At 48.5% G+C, this 18,241-nt stretch overlaps 1 non-coding gene across 1 annotated transcript; it reads left to right on the forward strand.

The window, feature by feature from the left end:
- Window positions 1-15,815: 15,815 nt before the first annotated feature.
- Window positions 15,816-15,890, forward strand: Trnat-ugu. The gene has a single exon. It is a non-coding gene; the product is annotated as a tRNA-Thr (tRNA).
- The last annotated feature ends 2,351 nt before the right edge of the window (window positions 15,891-18,241 follow it).

Raw genomic sequence — 18,241 nt, forward strand, 5'->3', positions numbered from 1 at the left:
GGTCGAAACTGGTCAAGTATTCGTCACAGTGACGTTATGAAGAAGTGTTAGCGTGGTGAATCTACTGTCTCCCACTCTCTCGAGTTCGTATGGCCCTGCTCGATAGTTGGAACTAGATGCTTCTGACACAAATACACTACTGGCCATTAAGATTGCTACACCAGGAAGATGACGTGCTACAGAAGCCAAATTTAACCGACAGGAAGAAGATGCCAAGATATGCAAATCATTAGCTTCTCAGAGCATTCACACAAGGTTGGCGCCGGTGGTGACACCTACAACGTGCTGACATGAGGAAAATTTCCAACCGATTTCTCATACACAAACAGCAGTTGCCCGGCGTTGCCTGGTGAAAAGTTGTTGTGATGCCTCGTTTCCGACTTTGATAAAGGTCGGATTGTAGCCTGTCGCGATTGCGGTTTATCGTATCGCGACATTGCTGCTCGCGTTGGTCGAGATCCAATGACTGTTAGCAGAATATGGAATCGGTGGGTTCAGGAGGGTAATACGGAACGCCGTGCTGGATCCCAACGGCCTCGTATCACTAGCAGTCGAGATGACAGGCATCTTATCTGCGTGGCTGTAACGGGTCGTGCAGCCACGTCTCGATCGCTGAGTCAAGCGATGGGGGCGTTTGCAAGACGACAACCATCTGCACGAACAGTTCGACGACGTTCGGACACTATAGCTGCGGTTACCCTTGACGCTGCATCACAGACAGGAGCGACTGCGATGGTGTACTCAACGACGAACCTGGGTGCACGAACGGAAAAAGGAATTTTTTCGGATGAACCCAGATTCTGTTCACAGCATCATGATGGTCGCATCCGCGTTTGTCGACATCGCGGTGTATGCACATTGGAAGCCTGTATTCGTCATCGCCATACTGGCGTATCTCTCGGCGTGATGGTATGGGGTGCCATTGGTTACACGTCTCGGCCACCTCTTGTTCGCATTGACGGGACGTTACATTTCAGATGTGTTACGACCCGTGGCTCAGCCCTTCATTCGATCCCTGCGGAACCCTACATTTCAGCAGGATAACGCACGACCGCGTGTTGCAGGTCCTGTACGGGCCTTTCTGTATACAGAAAATGTTCGACTGCTGCCCTCTCCAGCACGTTCTCTAGATCTCTCACCAATTGAAAACGTCTGGTCAATGGTGGCCGAGCAATTGACTCGTCACAATACCGCAGTCACTACTCTTGATGAACTGTGGCATCGTGTTGAAGCTGCATGGGCAGCTGTACCTGTACGCGGCATCCAAGCTCTGTTTGACTCAATGGCCAGGCGTATCGAGGCCGTTACTACGGTCAGAGGTGGTTGTTCTGGGTACTGATTTCTCAGTATCTATGCACCCAAACTGTGTGAAAATGTAATTACTTGTCAGTTCTTGTATAATATATTTGTCCAATGGATACTCGTTTATCATCTGCATTTCTTCTTGGTGTAGCAATTTTAATGGCCAGTAGTGTAAAAAATGTTGATTGAGAAGTGAAACACATCCGATGAAGAGAAAAAGCTCAGCTGCGTACAGCAGTGATCCACTGCAGGACCTTCGGGGGTTGCGCGCTGTCTGTGGGTCTGTGTGTTTTTGTGGCGCAGTAGGGGAGACCGCTGCGGCGCCACTGGTTCTGAATTCTCAAAAAACCATGCCCGGGGGCGGAGAGTCTGCGCGCAAATGAGAGGCGGCGCCGGGGGTGGCAACCGCACACAGGGGGGCGGCGGGGGCGGGAGGCAGAAAGGTCGCGCCCACACGCATAAATGCCGCAGGCGCGCGCATGTGCGGCGCCGGGGGTTTTAAACTGTGCGCACGTGAGGTGACGTAGGTATGACGTCATTAGACCTGATGAAGGCAGGCAGCGCGGACACGCTCCGCGAGAGCGCCGTCGGAATGAGGCCGCAAGTGGTGGGGGGCGGAGTCGGGCCTACTGTGTGATGAGTGCGAGGGCGGGGGGGAGAAGAAATGTAATTACAAAACTGGCGCTTGCCGGCGACGTCTCTGTGAGGCGCAGACGCGCGTGCGGCGCCATCCACCTCAGACGGTATTATATACATATCTGTGACGGCGCCGTGGGTGGGGGAGGGGAGGGAGTGGAGGGGAGGAGCTGCAGGCTGTGGGCGTCGAGCTCGACTTCTCTTTCCCCTCCCCGCTGGCAGGAAATTATATTCCGCCTGAGACGAGAGAAGCCTGCCGGGTTCCGCGAGACGAAGAAAATACCGGGGTGTAGGTAGCAAAGTATGTCAGAGATATTAGCAAAGAAGCGAGGGGCGGGGCAGCCGTCAGAGATGAAAGGCACGCCTGCGCGCACCTAGCCGCGCACCTCTGCCCTCGCGCTCCCGAGTCTCTTTATTGTTATTATTACCGCTGCTGCTGCCGGCGAGACGGGAGCCGAGCAGAAACAAGAGAGCGCGCCGCACAGTGGATCGCAGCGCAGCGGGCCTGCGCTCTTTATTAAACGTCTGTCTGAGGTGGCGGCGCGCGCCGTGATTTGCTCTCGCAGATTGCGGGGCTTAGGCGGGCTATTTGCATAACGGAGCCGGCGCGGAGGAGGTGGGGGCGGGAGGGGGGGCAAAAAATGGGCGTAGGTGGAGGGGGAGGCCTTACTTTCCCATCTCGCTCGCGAACTTTGCCCTTCCCTTTGCGCGACCAAATTTCTGCGCTGCCCACGTCCGCCGGTACAGCTATGTATGTAGTCTGTAGTGTGCCGTGTGTTGGGTGATATATTGTGGCCCAGAGGCATTATAACCACTTTCCTACTCTTTTCGCTGATATGTATGTCTGCACGAACTAGGAATCGAAAAAACCGGCAGGTTAAAAATACCGGTATTTTATTTCATAATAACCGGTATTTTTTGATCTAGATTATAACAGCTGTTTTTAATTTTTACTAAGAATCGCGTTAAAAACCAAATATTAAGTAGTCACAGCATCATTATTTAAATTTTTTTAAATAAACCTTTTTTTTAAAGAACAGTTAATTTTTCAAATTTCCTGGCGGATTAAAACCGTGTGCCGGATCGAGACTCGAACTCGGGACCTTTGCCTCTCGCGGGCAAGTGCTCTACCATCTGAGCTACCCAAGCACCACTCACGCCCCGTCCTCACAGTTTTACTACTCCATTACATCGTGTCTTACCTTAATTTTTATTCGTAAAACTTGCATTGCTTTGAAATATTGCGTTAATATGTGTAAGTCATCAGTGCCATTCTAATAACATCCCCGACAGAAACGAGCGAGAAATACGTGGCATACGAAATGGTACAGCATTGCTGAGAGAATAATGTATCACTTATAACGTAGCGTGGCCTATTAGATGGTACGCGTGTACGTTCAATGTGCAAGCATTGCCTCATCCGGTCTCTATGGTAGTTTTTCACCGTCATCGCCGGACATCGATTATACCACACAATGGCACCGTCCCTTGTGTGGAAGTATTTTACGAAGTGCGGTATCAATAAAGTAAAATGCCCCATTTCCTTTAAAAGATTATTCACTGAAACACCAAAGCGACTGGTATTCAAGTACAGAGATGTACACGGTGGTCCATTGTAGTGGCCGGGCCAAATATCTCACGAAATAAGCATCAAACGAAAAAACTACAAAGAACGAAACTCGTCTAGCTTGAAGGGGAAAACCAGATAGCGCTGTGGTCGGCCCGCTAGACGGCGCTGCCATAGTTCAAACGGATATCAACTGCGTGTTTTTAAAAAGGAACCCCCATTTTTTATTACATATTCTTGTAGTACGTAAAGAAATATGGATGATTTAGTTAGACCACTTTTTTCGCTTTGTGATACATGGCGCTGTAATAGTCACAAACGTATTAGTACGTGGTTGGGTTGGGTTGGGTTGTTTGGCCGGCCGGTGTGGCCGTTCGGTTCTAGGCGCTTCAGTCTGGAATCACGTGCCCCGGGCATGGATGTGTGTGATGTCCTCAGGTTTAAGTAGTTCTAAGTTCTAGGGGACTGATGAACACAGATGTTAAGTCCCATAGTGCTCAGAGCCATTTGAACCATTTTTTTGGGTTGTTTGGGGGAAGAGACCAAACAGCGAGGTCATCGGTGTCATCGGATTAGGGAAGGACGGGAAAAGAAGTCGGCCGTGCCCTTTCAAAGGAACCATCCCGGCATTTCCCTGGAGCGATTTAGGGAAATCACTGAAAACCTAAATCAGGATGCCCGGACGTAGTACGTGGTATCACGTAACATTCCACCAGTGCGGACGATATTTGCTTCATGATACATTACCCGTGTTAAAATGGACCGTTTACCAATTGCGGAAAAGGTCGATATAGTGTTGATGTATAGCTATTGTGATCAAAATGCCCAACGGGCGTGTGCTATGTATGTTGCTCGGTATCCTGGACGACATCATCCAAGTGTTCGGACCGTTCGCCGGATAGTTACGGTATTTGAGGAAACAGGAAGTGTTCAGCCACATGTGAAACGTCAACGACGACCTGCAACAAATGATGATGGCCAGGTAGGCTAATCCGCACATCAGTAGCAGACAAATTGCGCGAGAATCGGGAATCTCAAAAACGTCGGTGTTGAGAATGCTACATCAACATCGATTGCACCCGTACCATATTTCTATGCACCAGAAATTGCATCTCGACGACATTGAACATCGTGTACAGTTCTGCCACTAGGCACAAGAGAAATTACGGGACGATTACAGATTTTTTGCCCGCGTTCTATTTAGCGACGAAGCGTCATTCACCAACAGCTGTAACGTAAACCGGCATAATATGCACTATCGGGCAACGGAAAATCCACGATGGCTGTGATAAGTGGAACATCAGAGACCTTGGCGGGTTAGTGTATGGTGCGGCATTATGGGAGGAAGGATAATTGGCCCCCATTTTATCGATGGCAATCTAAATGGTGCAATGTATGCTGATTTCATACGTAATGTTCTACCAATGTTACTACAAGATGTTTCACTGCATGGCAGAATGGCGATGTACTTCGAACATGATGGATGTCCGGCACATAGCTCGCGTGCGGTTGAAGCGGTATTGAATAGCATATTTCATGACAGGTGGATTGGCCCGCACGTTCACCGGATCTGACGTGCCCGGATTTCTTTCTGTGGGGAAAGTTGAAGGATATTTGCTATCGTGATCCACCTACAACGCCTGACTACATGCATCAGCGCATTGTCAGTGCATGTGCGAACATTACGGAAGGCGAACTACTCACAGTTGAGGGGAATGTCGTTACACGTATTGGCAAATGCACTGAGGTTGACGGACATAATTTTTGAGCATTTATTGCATCAGTGTGGTGTTTACAGATAATCACGCTTTAAAAGCATGCGTTCTCAGAAATGATAAATTCACAAAAACACATGTATCACATTGGAACAACCGAAATAAAATGTTCAAACGTACCTACGTTCTGTATTTTAATTTACGAAACCTACCTGTTACCACCTGTTCGTCTAAAATTGTGAGCCATATGTTTGTGACTATTACAGCGCCATCTATCGCAAAGCGTAAAAAGTGGTCCAACAAAAACATTCATATTTCTTTAGCTACTACACGAATATGTAATCAGAAATGGGGGTTCCTACTTAAAAAAACGCAGTTGATATCCGTTTGACGTATCGCAGCGCCATCTAGCGGGCCAAGCATAGCGCCATCTGGTTTCTCCCTTCAAGCAAGTTTTGTTCTTTGTAATTTTTTCGTTTGACGCTTATTTTGTGAGATATTTGGCCCAGTTATGATCAATGGACCAACCTGTATATGTCTGCACGAACTAGGGAGGGAAAACCCCGACAGGTTAAACCCAATACCGGCATTTTAGTTCTTAATAACCCGTATTTTTCAGTAGTGTTCTAGTCTACATTGTAACATGTGTTTTCAATTTTTACTCACAACCGGGTAAATAACCAAATATTAAGTAGCCACAGCATCATTATTAAAAAAATTGGTTTTTAAATAAACCTTTTTTTAAGGAACTGTTAATTTTTATTCGTAAAATTCGCATTGCTTTGAAATATTGCGTTCATATACAAAACTCATCAGTGCTATTGTAATAACAACGCCGACAGAAACGAGCGAGAAGTACGTGGCATAAGAAATGGTATAGCATTGCTGAGAGAATACTGTATCAGTTACAACGTAGCGTGGCCTATTAGATGGTACGCGTGTACGTTCAAGGTGCAAGAATTGCCTCATGCCGTCTGTATGATAGCTCTTCACCGTCATCGCCGGACGTCGGTTGTGCCACAGAACGGCATCGTCCATCGTGTGGAAGTATTTTACCAAGTCCGGTATCAATAAAGTAAAATGCCACATTTTCTTTAAAAAAAAATTATTCACTGAAGCGCCAAAGCGACTGGTACTCAAGTATAGAGATATATGAACAGGCAGAAAACGGTGCTGCAGTCGGCAACCCCTATATAAGACAACAAGTGTCTGGCGCAGTTGTTAGATCGGTTACTGCTGCTACAATGGCAGGTTATCAACATTTGAGTTAGTTTGAGCGTGGTGTTATAGTCAGCGCACGAGCGATGGGACACAGCATCTCCGAGGTAGCGATGAAGTGGGAATTTTCCCGTACGACCATTTCACGAGTGTGCAGCCATTCACGACTCATGGTATCACTTCTCTCCAGCACTACTTCAGACATTAGTCGAGTCCATCGCAGAATGACCTGCAGAGAGTTGACGAATGTTGCAGGCTCTGGCAGTTGAGTGCAAACGTAAATAAATTTAACATACTGCGCGTACATAGGAAACGAAATCCACTACTGTACAGCCACACTACTGATGACAAACAGCCTATAGACAACGTCAGCCGTAAGCGACCGTAAGTGGAAACAGATACTGGGAAAAGCAGACAACAGACTCAGATTCATCGGAAGAATCTTAAGGAAATGTAAGACATCCACGACAGAAGTGATTTATAAGGCGCTTGTTCTTCCGATTCTTGAGTACCGTTCATCTACCTGGGATCCCTATCGGGTAGGACCGATTGAGGAGATAGAGAAGATCCAACGAGGAGCGGCGCGTTTCGTCACGGGATCGTTCAGCTGGCGAGAGAGCGTTACGGAGATGCTGAACAAACTCCACTGGCAGACGTTACAAGAGAGGCGTTGTGCATCACGCAGAGATTTACTATTAAAAGTTCGGGACGGAATTTTTCAGGAGGAGTCGGGCAACATATTACTTCCTCCCCCCCCCCCCCCCCCCCACCCCACACGCGCACACACACACACATACATCTCGTGTATTGACCACAAGGAGAACCCCTTCGGAGGTTCGAATCCTCCCTTGGGCATGGATCTGTGTGTTGTCCTTACCATAAGTTAAGTTACATTAAGTAGTGTGTAAGCCAAGGACCGATGACCTCGGCAGTTTAGTTCCATATGGACTTACCACAAATTTCGAATATTTTTTTTTTTTTTTTTTTTTTTTTTTTTTTTTTTTTTTTTTGTACCACGAGGAGAAACTTCCAGAAATTAGAGCCAATACAGAGGATTACTGAGAATCATTGTTCCCACGCACTATTCGCGAGTGGAACGGGGTTGGAGGGATCAGATAGGGTACACCTACATCTACATTTATACTCCGCAAGCCACCCAACGGTGTGTGGCGGAGGGCACTTTACATGCCACTGTCATTACCTCCCTTTCCTGTTCCAGTCGCGTATGGCTCGCGGGAAGAACGACTGTCTGAAAGCCTCCGTGCGCGCTCTAATCTCTCTAATTTTACAATCGTGATCTCCTCGGGAGGTATAAGTAGGGGGAAGCAATATATTCGATACCTCATCCAGAAACGCACCCTCTCGGAACCTGGCGAGCAAGCTACACCGCGATGCAGAGCGCCTCTCTTGCAGAGTCTGCCACTTGAGTTTATTAAACATCTCCGTAACGCTATCCCGGTTACCAAATAACCCTGTGACGAAACGCGCCGCTCTTCTTTGGATCTTCTCTATCTCCTCCGTCAAACCGATCTGGTACGGATCCCACACTGATGAGCAGTACTCAAGTATAGGTCGAACGAGTGTTTTGTAAGCCACCTCCTTTGTTGATGGACTACATTTTCTAAGCACTCTCCCAACGAATCTCAACCTGGAACCCGCCTTACCAACAATTAATTTTATATGATCATTCCACTTCAAATCGTTCCGCACGCATACTCCCAGATATTTTACAGAAGTAACTGCTACCAGTGTTTGTTCCGCTATCATATAATCATACAATAAGGGATCCTTCTTTCTATGTATTCGCAATACATTACATTTTTCTATGTTAAGGGTCAGTTGCCACTCCCTGTACCAAGTGCCTATCCGCTGCAGATCTTCCTGCATTTCGCTACAATTTTCTAATGCTGCAACTTCTCTGTATACTACAGCATCATCCGCGAAAAGCCGCATGGAACTTCCGACACTATCTACTAGGTACCGAAAGTACCCCCCGCCACACACAATTAGGTGGCTTGCGGAGTATGATGTAGATGTAGTTGTAGATGTATTTTCGCAGCTGTTCACCTAAATAATTATAGTAATAATAACTCGTGTCGGAAGACAGTTATTTATAACATGTTCAACAGATGTTGCGTTCATTTTACAGCAACCTCCGCGTCTACGGCAAGTCAAACACTGGCCTCCCACACCTCGTCTTTCGGCCCCTGTTCGTGACGTCACGGCCCTGCGCGGTGCTTTTAAAACGTCTCGGCCGGAGACTTTAGGCGGAGCCGCGGGGAGGGAGGGAGGAAATTGGATGCGAATTCAATCTGCGGCACCAGAGGTGCGCCGCACATTAGGCCAGAACAGGATATTAGACGCCGCCTTTCAGTCGATCTGCGCGCTCTGCTTCTGAAGGCAAGAGAAAAACTCAATTACCTGTTCTGCTAAACTTGTCCCAGGTCCCGACCCCGGCGCGTCGCCGAACGTAAGCGACGCGACGGAACCCACGCCACGGGCTGCTCCTCTCCGCGACTCTTTACACTGTAGAGCCGTCCTCACACGGGACGTGATTCGCATCGCGAAGCGCGCCAGACATGGTGCAGGCTCCTAAACCACCTCCACACATCTCACCGAACATAACGGTCCTGTTCATAGTGATCTGCTACCGCAGCGCTCTCCAGCGGCAGATCCCGGCGGCAAAATCTCACATTTTGTTTACAAATATAGACACACGTACAGTAGCAAGAACGGCGGAGAAACTCGCTAAGAAGATTCTGGGCTCGTCGATTGCTGAAACAAAGAATTGCTGGTAGAGGAACAGTACAGTGTGGTCGATAATTCCCTATACCCCCACTATCGGACGCTAATTGTTTTAGTACTAGTGCTTACTTACGTATTAAGTGTCCAATATATCGGTACCTACGAGGTGCGACAGTAAAGTAATGAGACTGATTTTCTTTGCAACACGCGGCAACTCTGCAGCATTGCGTAGGCACAATATCTTTGCCCTTGGTCTGTAAGCTGCTTCTGGTCCAAGCGGCACGTCGATGCAACTGCTCAGTCGCGAGTTGTGCTGTAATAAGTTAACACGTGTTTGTGTCTCTCGTCACGGAAATTTTACCTATCGCTTGAGACATGTCCCGCAGTGACACAGGATCAGCTATCGTTAATCGGATTTGGCATGTTAATTGTAAGCCCTTCCTGCCGCCACACCGTACCCCCCTGGGAAGGAATTAGTGTACCACAATTGTCTGCGTCGAGTGTAATCCATGGAACAGTGCTAATGTGTTCAGATGTCTGCGAGCCGTGCAACTGAGGCGGAACATGGGGACCAGCCCGGTATTCACCTAGCGGAATGTGGAAAACCGCCTAAAAACTACATCCAGGCTGGCCAGCACATCGGCCCTCGTCGTTAATCTGCCGGGCGGATTCGATCCGGAGCTGGCGCGCCTACCCGAGTCCCGGCTACCCTGGCGGGTAGTCTCTCGTCACGGAAATAGAACCGCATAATATTGCGCAACGGCATGCCATTTCTTTTTGCGTTAAATTGGGTGAAAACGCGACAACTTACGGTAAGATTCAGAAGGCTTTTGGAGAGGAGGTTATGTCAAGAGCTCAAGTTTTTCGTTGGCATAAAATGTTTAGTGAAGGCAGAACTAATGATGAAGATGAAGACCGCAGTGGACGACCATTAACCTCACAGACGGATGCCAACTTGGCCAGGGTGCGTGAACTCGTACGATCTGATCGAAAATTATCCGCGAAAATGATTGCAGAAGATCTGAACATCAATTGAGAAACCGTTTGTCTAATAATAATTGAAGATCTCGGTATGAGAAAGATTTGTGCAAAAATGGTCGCCAAAAATCTCACACCAAAAGAACGAGAAACACGGAAAATTGTGGCAGCCGATCTGTTAGAGCAAAGGGAAATCAATCCAGAATTGTTGAGCCGTGTTATCACTGGTGATTAAAGTAGTTTTTTTCAGTACGATCCAGAGACAAAACGCCGAAGTTCGCAATGGTGCTCAGAAGGGTCACCCAGACCAAAATAAGCTTGCATGTCAAACGCAAAAGTGAAATGCTTGTGTGCTTCTTTGATTCCAAGGGCATTGTTAATAGTGTGTTGGTGCCTCCTGGACAAACAGTTAACCAATATTACTATAAAGAAATTTTAGAAAGACTTCGAAAACGAGTTCTTCAATTAAAACTTCCGGGCTGATAGGCCGTGGTCAAAGTATAAAAGTCTCTCCTGACGTTTCGTCTCCGACTGCGGGAGACATCCTCGGAGGTAAAGCAGCAAACTGCGAAGAGAACTCGAGAAAGCGCTGATTATATAAGCAGTACAGAGGGCGCCACTGTCGATCACGTGGCGTCGGCTATGAGATTGTCTCTGGTGATGCCAACATTCTCGATTGAAAGTAATCGATCGTCACGCTTGCGGTGCAACGCTGACATCCAAATTTTATGCAGTTTAACACCTTCCTCTTTCCTGTTAAAATTATTACGATGTTTACCAATCTCGATAGCCTCTCTATACAAGCGTGCATAATAATGCGAGGTTTTTGATATGACTCGTCTCGCTGAATTTTATTTCATGATCACCTTCCTGGTAAACATGTTCCGCTACGGCCGATTTATCCGTGTGACCCAGGCGGCAATTGCTCTTGTGTTCAACAAGACGGGTGTTCACACTTCTCTTTGTGCTATCCATGTACACCTGTCCACAACTACCAGGAATTTTATATACCCCCGGTGTAGCCAAAGGGTGGCGTGCATCTTTTGCCGACCTTAAAAATTCTTTTACTTTCCTGGTGGGTCTGAAAATAGTTTCCACCTCATACTTGCCTAAAAATTTCCCAATACGATCTGTTTTTAACCACAAAACAAATTTCAGTACTACCACAGCCACCTTATTCTCCAGATATTTCTCCGTGCGACTTTTTTCTATTTCCAAGAGTCAAAACGGCAGTCAAGGGACACCATTTTCAAACAACACAAAATGTCCAAAAAGCTGTGACGAAGGTCTTGGAGGATATTACAGAAGATTAGTTACAGAAATGTTACCATCGCCGGCCGATGTGGCCGAGCGGTTCTAGGCGCTACAGTCTGGAACCGCGCGACCGCTAGGGTCGGAGGTTCGAATCCTGCCTCGGGCATGGATGTGTGTGATGTCCTTAGGTTAGTCAGGTTTAAGCAGTTCTAAGTTGTACGGGACTGATGACCTCAGAATTTAAGTCCCATAGTGCACACAGCCGTTTGAACCATTTGTTAGCATCAATGGCAGAAGCGATTGAAAAAGTGTGTGCAGTCAGAAGGGAACTACTTTGAAGGAGACACACTAAACTTCTGAAACTGTAACCAACATTTCATTTTTTTTTTCACATCAGTCTCATTACTCGCACATCGATACTACTCCACGAGCCACCGTACGGTGCACGGCGAGGGGTACCATGTAACTCTGCTAGTCATTACCTCACCTGTTCTACACTCCTGGAAATGGAAAAAAGAACACATTGACACCGGTGTGTCAGACCCACCATGCTTGCTCCGGACACTGCGAGAGGGCTGTACAAGCAATGATCACACGCACGGCACAGCGGCACAGCAGACACACCAGGAACCGCGGTGTTGGCAGTCGAATGGCGCTAGCTGCGCAGCATTTGTGCACCGCCGCCGTCAGTGTCAGCCAGTTTGCCGTGGCATACGGAGCTCCATCACAGTCTTTAACACTGGTAGCATGCCGCGACAGCGTGGACGTGAACCGTATGTGCAGTTGACGGACTTTGAGCGAGGGCGTATAGTGGGCATGCGGGAGGCCGGGTGGACGTACCGCCGAATTGCTCAACACGTGGGGCGTGAGGTCTCCACAGTACATCGATGTTGTCGCCAGTGGTCCGCGGAAGGTGCACGTGCCCGTCGACCTGGGACCGGACCGCAGCGACGCACGGATGCACGCCAAGACCGTAGGATCCTACGCAGTGCCGTAGGGGACCGCACCGCCACTTCCCAGCAAATTAGGGACACTGTTGCTCCTGGGGTATCGGCGAGGACCATTCGCAACCGTCTCCATGAAGCTGGGCTACGGTCCCGCACACCGTTAGGCCGTCTTCCGCTCACGCCCCAACATCGTGCAGCCCGCCTCCAGTGGTGTCGCGACAGGCGTGAATGGAGGGACGAATGGAGACGTGTCGTCTTCAGCGATGAGAGTCGCTTCTGCCTTGGTGCCAATGATGGTCGTATGCGTGTTTGGCGCCGTGCAGGTGAGCGCCACAATCAGGACTGCATACGACCGAGGCACACAGGGCCAACACCCGGCATCATGGTGTGGGGAGCGATCTCCTACACTGGCCGTACACAACTGATGATCGTCGAGGGGACACTGAATAGTGCACGGTACATCCAAACCGTCATCGAACCCATCGTTCTACCATTCCTAGACCGGCAAGGGAACTTGCTGTTCCAACAGGACAATGCACGTCCGCATGTATCCCGTGCCACCCAATGTGCTCTAGAAGGTGTAAGTCAACTTCCCTGGCCAGCAAGATCTCCGGATCTGTCCCCCATTGAGCATGTTTGGGACTGGATGAAGCGTCGTCTCACGCGGTCTGCACGTCCAGCACGAACGCTGGTCCAACTGAGGCGCCAGTGGAAATGGCATGGCAAGCCGTTCCACAGGACTACATCCAGCATCTCTACGATCGTCTCCATGGGAGAATAGCAGCCTGCATTGCTGCGAAAGGTGGATATACACTGTACTAGTGCCGACATTGTGCATGCTCTGTTGCCTGTGTCTATGTGCCTGTGGTTCTGTCAGTGTGATCATGTGATGTATCTGACCCCAGGAATGTGTCAATAAAGTTTCCCCTTCCTGGGACAATGAATTCAATTTCCAGGAGTGTACTAGCAAATAGAGCGAGGGAGTATGAGTCCTTATTTCTCGTAGCTTATCTTCACGGTCCTTAAGCGCTGTCTATGTTGGCGGCAGTAGAATCGCTCGACAGTGAGATTAAAATGCCGGTTCCCTGAATTTTCTCGATAATGTTTCCGTCCAGGGATTCGCATTTGACTTCACAAAGTACAAAAAAATGGCTCTGACCACTATGGGACAACATCTGCGGTCATTAGTCCCCTAAAACTTGGAACTACTTAAACCTAACTAACCTAAGGACATCACACACATCCATGCCCGAGGCAGGATTCGAACCTGCTACCGTAGCGGTCGCGCGGTTCCAGACTGAAGCGCCTACAACCGGTCGGCCACCAGCGGCCGGCCCCAAAGTACACCCTTAACACTTAAGTGTAGTTCTAACCTGCCAGTAGCAAATCTAGCAACCCGCCTCTGAATTGTTTGAGTGTCCTCTTCCAATCAGACCTGATACGGGTCCCAAACACTCAAGAATGGGTCGCACGACCGCCCTACACGTGGTCTCCTTTACATATGAATTACACTTTCCTAAAATTCTCCCAATAAACCGGAGTCACACCACCCACCTTCCTTATCACAGTTACCACACGTTGGTTCAATATCACATCGCTTTGCAACCTTACGCCCGGATATTTAAACGGCTTCACTGTATCAAGCGGGAGACTACTAAATCTGTACACGAATATTACATGTTTGTTCTTCCTACCCATCCGCATTAACTCACATTTTTCCACATATAGAGCTAGCTGCTACTTATTACACCAGCTAGAAATTTTGTCTAGGTCATCTTATATCAACAAACAGTCACTTATCTTTGACACCTTCCGCTACACCACAGCATCACAAGCGAATTACTCCCCGCGCTGCCTGCCAAATCATTTACGTATACAGAAAATAGCAACGGTCCTATCACACTTCCCTGGGGCAGTCCTGACGCTCCTATTCAAGCTGTAAACACATTCCCACATGCCTCTATGTTGTTCTTGACATGTTTCTGAGCATGCCCGGTGCTTAAGTGCGGAATGTAACAGCATTCCGCGGTTGTTTGAAGCATAACGACGTGCAAATACGTGGGTGTTATGACTCCCCAGAACGAGCTGTCAGCTGTGGTGAAGTCAGTAGTTCCTTGCGGCCATTTCAAGGTAGCTGGTGTTGCTGGTGAACCATGACCAGTCCACCATCCTGGGAAGTGTTCATTTAGGAACTAGCGCACTGCAAGAGCGTAGTGAAGCGGCGACCCGTCTTGCTGCAACCACATCCGCTCTGTGAGGCCCCTGCCCTCAATCTGAGGTATTGATCATATTTGTAATATGTGCAGATAATGTTCGCTCTTCCTAGTCCCTTCAAAAAAGTTGTGATGTCATCGCTGCCCATATCATTACGTGGGGCACGTTCCATCCTAAACTGTGTAACGAGGACTCTCTGTGGCCAAAACAACAATATCTCTGACACATGAGCTGCGATATATGGCCCATTAATCTGAAAACATAACCTTGGCAGGCTTCACCGCATTTGGAAACTGAGTCAACAAAGCACGGCGCTCTAAACGCAGTCATTCCGGTCTGTACCCATAACTCGTTTACGAACGTCGGTCGAAATGCTCTGAGCTTACTGTTTTTTTACCTCACATTGTTGTCCTCCATATACGGAGTTCCGTAGCACGTTTACGACTTCATAGGGGGTCGGTCAAATGGCAGCAGAGACTGCGGGACATGTTTCTTCTTGTGTCATCTGCCTCCCACTACACGGCCTGTCTTTAGCTCGTCTTTCCCAGTCCAGAAGTGTTGCCTTTCGCGGTGGATCCTCATCAAATCTTTCCTGGAATTCTCCCATAACCTGTCTCATTGTCTGCCATGTGTGTTGTCGTTACAAAGTGTCTTCATAGCACTGAACACTGATCGTGGTTCCACAGTGGGGGAACTCAACGTACAGAGGAATCATCCTGTTGCCCGATAACACCGCCAGCCGGGGTGGCCGAGCGGTTCTAGGCGCTACAGTCTGGAACCGCGCGACCACTACGGTCGCAGTTTCGAATCCTGCCTCGGGCATGATGTGTGTGATGTCCTTAGGTTAGTTAGGTTTAATTAGTTCTAAGTTCTAGGGAACTGATGACCAAAGAAGTCCCAAAGTGCTCAGAGCCACTTTTTTTGTAATTAATTGAAACCCTCAGCTGCTGACAGGTGTTGTTGACATATCTCGATGGGGAAAGCTGAAAATGTGCGCCCCGACCGGGACTCGAACCCGGGATCTCCTGCTTACATGGTACACGCTCTGTCCATCTGAGCCACCGAGGACACAGTTGAATAGCGCGACTGCAGTGACTTATCCCTTGCAAGCTTCCCGTGAGACCCACATTCCCAACTGTCCACAATCTACATGCGTAATGTTCCCAGTAGATACATTGCCCATCCACTCATTACTCGCGCCGACTAAGGATAAATCCCTGCAGTCACACTAACCTCTATGTCCTCGGTGGCTCAGATGGATAGAGCGTCTGCCATGTAAGCAGGAGATCCCGGGTTCGAGTTCCGGCCGGGACACACATTTTCAGCTGTCCCCATCGAGGTATGTCAACAACACCTGTCAGCAGCTGAGGGTTTCAATTAATCATCATTTATTCTAGAGAAGCTGGGCGGTCATCAGTGGTATCTGTTCTTTCGAGAACAGTTACTATCTTCATACAGGGTGTTTCAAAAATGACCGGTATATTTGAAACGGCAATAAAAACTAAACGAGCAGCGATAGAAATACACCGTTTGTTGCAATATGCTTGGGACAATAGTACATTTTCAGGCAGACAAACTTTCGAAATTACAGTAGTTACAATTTTCAACAACAGATGGCGCTGCGGTCTGGGAAACTCTATAGTACGATATTTTCCACATATCCACCATGCATAGCAATAATATGGCGTAGTCTCTGAATGAAATTACCCGAAACCTTTGACAACGTGTCTGGCGGAATGGCTTCACGTGCGGATGAGATGTATTGCTTCAGCTGTTCAATTGTTTCTGGATTCTGGCGGTACACCTGGTCTTTCAAGTGTCCCCACAGAAAGAAGTCACAGGGGTTCATGTCTGGCGAATAGGGAGGCCAATCCACGCCGCCTCCTGTATGTTTCGGATAGCCCAAAGCAATCACACGATCATCGAAATATTCATTCAGGAAATTAAAGACGTCGGCCGTGCGATGTGGCCGGGCACCATCTTGCATAAACCACGAGGTGTTCGCAGTGTCGTCTAAGGCAGTTTGTACCGCCACGCCACAAATTCACTAAGAATGTCCAGATAGCGTGATGCAGCAATCGTTTCGGATCTGAAAAATGGGCCAATGATTCCATTGGAAGAAATGGCGGCCCAGAGCAGTACTTTTTGAGGATGCAGGGACGATGGGACTGCAACATGGGGCTTTTCGGTTCCCCATATGCGCCAGTTCTGTTTCTTGACGAAGCCGTCCAGGTAAAAATAAGCTTCGTCAGTAAACCAAATGCTGCCCACATGCATATCGCCGTCATCAATCCTGTGCACTATATCGTTAGTGGATGTCTCTCGTGCAGCAATGGTAGCGGCGCTGAGGGATTGCCGCGTTTGAATTTTGTATGGATAGAGGTGTAAACTCTGGCGCACGAGACGATACGTGGACGTTGGCGTCATTTGGACCGCAGCTGCAACACGGCGAACGGAAACCCGAGGCCGCTGTCGGATCACCTGCTGCACTAGCTGCGCATTGCCCTCTGTGGTTGCCGTACGCAGTCGCCCTACCTTTCCAGCACATTCATCCGTCACGTTCCCAGTCCGTTGAAATTTTTCAAACAGATCCTTTATTGTATCGCTTTTCGGTCCTTTTGTTACATTAAACCTCCGTTGAAAACTTCGTCTTGTTGCAACAACACTGTGTTCTAGGCGGTGGAATTCCAACACCAGAAAAATCCTCTGTTCTAAGGAATGAACCATGTTGTCTACAGCACACTTGCACGTTGTGAACAGCACACGCTTACAGCAGAAAGACGACGTACAGAATGGCGCACCCACAGACTGCGTTGTCTTCTATATCTTTCACATCACTTGCAGCGCCATGTGTTCTTGAAAATTGTAACTACTGTAATTTCGAAAGTTTGTCTGCCTGAAAATGTACTGTTGTCCCAAGCATATTGCAACAAACGGTGTATTTCTATCGCTGCTCGTTTAGTTTTTATTGCCGTTTCAAATATACCGGTCATTTTTGAAACACCCTGTATATTCTCTGAAATGCTTCAACGTAAGTACGCGCATCTGTTATTTGGATTTGAACCCCAAACGCGAGTGCAGTGACGTAACCACTGCGCCACATTGCGAAGCCCTACCGCGAAATGGACGTAGGCAGGATCTGCTTGTTAACTTCATAATGTAGTCTGAATGCCGTGCAAGTGGTAACGCCGAGCGAAACAGTTACTAGCAAGTTTTTATGGCGAGAGAGAGGGAGAGAGAGAGGGAGAAGGTGGGAGGAATATGGCCGCCTTAGCTCCGCGGAAGCCGTTCCAACTCTGTATGCGCTCCGGCTTGCAGCTGCGACGCGAATGCAAGTGCCGGCGTTTCGGCCCGCTTGACGCATCGTCGGGCGCCATTAGGAGTTGCGGCAGTTAGGCAGAAGCTGGCGCCGCCTCACGTGCTGGCCGTTTGGCCCGCCGCTAATCCCCTGCACTCGACGCTCCCAGTACTCGCCTGCGACTTCACCGTGGGATGTCGACGCGGACGGACGTTCGCCGCGAGGTTTTAGCTGGCCATGCGGAGCCAGTTGCTGCTCTAATACGAGCTCTGCTCTCATTTTCTTCCAAAGTGATGTGTCTCTCTTTCGCTTTTCTGTGTGTAGCTGAACACATCTTCAGGTTAAGGTTGTAAGTAGGCTGTTCAGT

This window comes from Schistocerca piceifrons, chromosome 10, assembly GCF_021461385.2.
Source record: "Schistocerca piceifrons isolate TAMUIC-IGC-003096 chromosome 10, iqSchPice1.1, whole genome shotgun sequence".
Taxonomy (NCBI): domain Eukaryota; kingdom Metazoa; phylum Arthropoda; class Insecta; order Orthoptera; family Acrididae; genus Schistocerca; species Schistocerca piceifrons.